This window comes from Gavialis gangeticus, unplaced genomic scaffold (genome assembly GCF_001723915.1).
Source record: "Gavialis gangeticus isolate Ggan-Ray unplaced genomic scaffold, GavGan_comp1, whole genome shotgun sequence".
NCBI lineage: Eukaryota > Metazoa > Chordata > Crocodylia > Gavialidae > Gavialis > Gavialis gangeticus.
In genome coordinates, this window is record NW_017729024.1 from 100,061,453 (window position 1) to 100,066,440 (window position 4,988).

The window sequence follows — 4,988 nt, forward strand, 5'->3', positions numbered from 1 at the left end:
GGATTTGGTGACCTGGTCGTAGAAGGCCACCAGATTGGTCTGACAGGACCTGCCTCTAATGAACCCGTGTTGGTTGCCCCTAACCATAATCTCCCCTGCTGGCCCCTTGTGGACATGTGCCAGAATAATTCTCTCAAAAAGCTTATCCAGGATTGAGGTAAAACTAACTGGCCTATAGTTTCCCAGGTCCTCCTTCATCCCTTTTTTGAAGATGGGAACCACATTGGCCCTCTTCCAGTTCTCTGGCACCACACCAGAGTACCATAAGTGCTAATAAAGCTGTGCCAGGTGTCCCGCAGTGACCTCAGCTAATTCCCTCAGCACTCTGGGGTGGAGATCATCTGGACCAGCTGATTTAAATACATCCAGTCCCTCCAGAAGTTCCCTGACTAGATCCTCACTGACCCTTGGCCTAGGTGCGCCTCCCCTGAGGCCTGAGGGGGGCCAAGTGGGGAGCTGATCCGGTCCTTGCTCAGGAAAATGGAGGGAAAGAAGTCATTAAATAGGTTACCTTTGTCATCTGGTGTGACGACCAAATTTCCTAGCGTGTCTTGCAGGGACCCCACGTTACCTGGTACCTTCTTTTTGCCTCCTATGTATTTAAAAAAGGACTTCTTGTTGTCCTTGATCTGGGTAGCTAGTTCCAGTTCTATCTCCGCCTTGGCCTTCCTGAGTGCCCCCTGCATCTCCGAGCAGCCACAGTATAGTCCTCTCTGGTGATGGCACCTCCCTTCCATTGGGTGTACACCTCCCTTTTAGCTAGGAGACATTCCTGGATGCTTTTGGTGAGCCATGGGGGCTTTTGCGCCTTCCTGCAGTTGACTGACCTTCTTGTGGCAGTCTCACACCAAGCCTTAAGCCCACAGCTCAAACTTCAGGTTGCCCCCCTGGCGCCCACTATGGTCTCGTGACTTCTTTTCAGCCACACCCATGGCCAACACAAATGGCCAACATAAACTGCTCTCAAACACAAAATACTTAAACACTTCATGCCTGTATCACTATAAGCTCCTGCCCTCTATCAGCTGGCTCTCATAGATACCAGAATTTTCCTATCCCTGCAACCTAAGTTCACAGCAGCTCTTTTCCCTAGACAGCTCAAGGCTTCTTCCCTCCTTTGCCTCACCAGTCAGGCTTATACCTTGGACATCTACTCCTTCTGGTCACATGGCCTCCACAACTTAGATTGGGGTTTTCCTCTTACCCCACTAATCAGTCTGCTCTCCTCTGCTGTGGTCTGTTCCTCTGAACGTCACTATTTCTTGGAATACTACCTGCAGCTTATTGCAAGGGAGCTTGCCCCACATAGTTACTCTCAGCTTTGTAGCTCCTGTCTAATACCCTCCTTCAGCTGTTTAGGTTCCTACAACTGGCTCCAGCTCAGCTGTAGGAGTATAATACTGAACTCACACTCTTAAAGTATCAGGGTTTAAACCCCCTGTTACAGTCACTAGAGCTTTTTTAAGAAAATTCATCAGAAGCAATAGTGTATCCAGGAGTCATAGTAGTGGTGTGGTTTCGGGGAAGCAGCCCTAGGTGCTGCCTTTGTTGGTGGTACAAAAATATCTATGCCAAAATGGTGGCTTATTGCAACACCACAATCATCATGCCTTTCTGTGCCTGTGCTTTCCTGAGTGTTGTGGTTTCCTTAGGCACAAAGCTGCCCTGCTACACCTCTAACCAGAAATTTTAACTTAGGCAAAAAACTATATTTTGTCCTGCATACACGTTCTTAGAAACAGCTGAACTGTACTGACAAAAAATAAAAATAAAAAGTGTTCACCTGTGGCAGATACCAGCACAGACTATTTTCAGTCCAAAATCATTGAATTTGGCAGTCAGAAGCAACTTAAAATAATATTTCACAATGAGGAAAGATGAGATAAACACCTGTCTATCATAGCTTTATGATTTATAGGATGATAACACATTTTGACTTCATAGATATTAAAAGGCAATGCTGAGGATGGAAAAGACAATCATTGGGCTAAGGTTTTGATTATTGCTTTCAACTCTGGCATTATGATTAGATATCTACTGGCAGCTAACTGATGAATTAATTTAGATCATCACATATTATACTGAAATCCATAAGAGTGAATATTGACAATTGTTCAAGAAGGGCCCAGGGGCTTGAATCCTTCTCTGGTGTCCTCACACTTTTATTTCCTCCTCAGCCCTTGCCCAGCTATAAAAGGGTCCTATAAAAAGTGAGTTAAACTTCCTTCAAGAGCATCAAATGGTCACATTAATTGATACATTAACATTTCAGACTTAAGGTTTAATGTGTCATTCCTGGGATAGGCTTCTGTCAGCACATCTAGTCTGAATATCCATTCACAGGAGGAGAAGGAAAAAAGGAGCAAAAAAAAAAAAAGCAAATTAAAAGTTCAGTCATTTTATGTCAGCCTGTCTCTGCAATCACTGACCTTAATGGAGAATCATGCTTCCAATTATTTTGATAAATCTACTTTACCTTTATAGAATTATAACCATAGCAACATTATCTCTCTATAACAGGAAAGAATTTCCATTTTCATGCCTATAAGGGTAAGGGATGGTGACAAAGTAGTGAGTAGGGATAGTTTTGCTCAGCTTTGATCTTGACAGTACTAAGCACAATCTATCAGACATAGGGATTGTAAATAATGGTGCATTATCATCACTGTTGTGCTCTGAATTAAAAACACTGGACTTGATGATACCATGGACCATAAATGGAATGTTTACTCCAACAATTTAACTGCCTAACACAGTAGATGGGGATGATTGTTCAGTTAGTTTGTATCCCGCTGGGACATTTCTAGTGAAATTACAGTTTTAAAGAGTTATAATAGAACTATTGCCTTTTACCTCCATCTCCTAGCAATGTGCATTTCATGTGCATTTATGGGACAGGGTTGAAATCCTGGTGCTATTGAAACCACTGAGATTAGGTATCAGTTTTGATGGGATCCTAATTTCATCCAAACCACTACTGGGCCTTCTAACATTTGACTCTTTTGTCACCTTGAAATACATTCTAAAAGTAACATTAATATTGATTAACTCTTTTTATTTTGATTTACAGAAGGAGGGATTTCTTATTCAACTGAAGATGACAACAAGCTGTGGGAAGTAGTAGATACACTGGAGGGTAGGGCTAGGATTTAGAGAGACCTTGAAAAATTGGAGGATTGGACCAAAAAGCCCTCATGAGGTTCAATAAGAAGAAATGCAAACTTCTGCTCTTAGGATGGAACAATCCCATGTACTGGTAAGGTCTGGGGACTGATTGGCTAAGCAGCATCTCTGCAGAAAAGGACCTCGGGGTTAAAGTGGACAGCAAGATGCGTGAAGAAGGCTAAAACTAAGCTGGGCTGCATTAGTAGGAGTGTTTCCAGCTGATTGAGGAAAGTGATGATTCCCCTGTATTTGGCACTGGTGAGGAAACATCTGGAACACCGTTTCCAGTTTTGGGCCCCCTATTATGGAAAGGATGTAGACCACTTGGAGAGAGTCCAGCAGAGGACAAAAAATGGTTACAGATCTGGGGCATAGGATTTATAGATATTAGGAAGAACTTTCTCACTAGGAGGGTAGTAAATAACTGGAACAGGCTAGCCAGAGAAGTAGTGGAATCTCCATCCTTGAAGGTTTCTAAGACTGGGCTAGATAAAGCCTTGGTTGGGGTGATATTGTTGGGAATGATCCTACTTTGAGCAGGGTGATGGACTAGCAGAGCTATTGAGATCCCTTCCAACACTAATTTTCTGATTCTATGATTCTAAGTGGTTCTCAGTATGCCTCTTCATGAATATAACTAGCAAAGATAAAATAAAAACATGACATGTACACTTTATATGTTGTAACAGGTCTTGTGGGTCTGGTGCCCTTTTGGAGTTTGACCCTCCTGCTGGCTTCCTCTAGCCGTACCTCACCTCCATCCCTTACCTGCCATGCATTTGATGTTACTGTTTGTCTATTTAGGAGGTGGACCCTGGGACCAGGAGTAGTACTCCAGTTTCCTTTGACTGCTGGTTCTGTCATTACCACTCTCATGCTTAAGGTCTAGGTTTCTCTCAGGGTGATTCCCTTTTAAGGAAGCGCTCCCTGAGGCTTCCAAGAACCTGTCAGAGTTTCAGATGTCCAAGCCTTGGCCCTCATTTTTGCTTGATGACCCTGGTCCACTGTTTGAGATCTCAGCTCTTGGGTCTTCTTCACTAGGGTATATCTCAGTCTCTGAGACTGAGGTGTGGGGTGGCCTCTTCCTCCTCTGTAGCCAGAACTTGGTTTTCCAGTTTTAAACTTAAACACAGGTAGAAGCAAAACTTGTTTCAATTTGAAAGGCTTCCATATCCTGGGTGTGTGCCACCATCATGGTAACAAATAAATATATAAACAAAATAATTTAGCTTCAATGCCTGGTGCCACTGAACTTCCTTCCAGCCCCCTCTGGTATGGCATTCTTCTGGCCTACCAGGTCTCAGCCATTGTCCTGGTCTTATGAGGCTTGTAGCCATGCTCCTCATGGCCACCTGACCTACTAGTTCCCTAGCAAGCCTGGCAATCATAGCTCTGATTGGGCTTCCCTGCACCTGGAGCAAGAAGCCATTTTTCTTCAAGGGTTTTCTATGCCTGCCAGTTCCTGTAGAACCCTGGGGCCAGCTGATTGCTCCCTGGCTTTGTCTTTTTCAGTAATGGGGTAAGTTCCCCATTATACACATTATGATTTATCCTCTTATCATGTTGATTTTATTGAATTATCCTAGGAACATAGTTTCATAGTTTCATAGTTTCTAGGGTCGGAAGGGACCTGAGCAGATCATCTAGTCCGACCCCCTGCCATGGCAGGAAGACCGCTGGGGTCAAATGACCCCAGTAAGGTGGTCATCCAACCTCCTCTTAAAAACCCCCAGGGTGGGAGCCTGCACCACCTCACCTGGAAGCTGGTTCCAGACCCTAGCCGCCCTGACCGTGAAGTAGAGCCTCCTGATGTCCAACTTAAA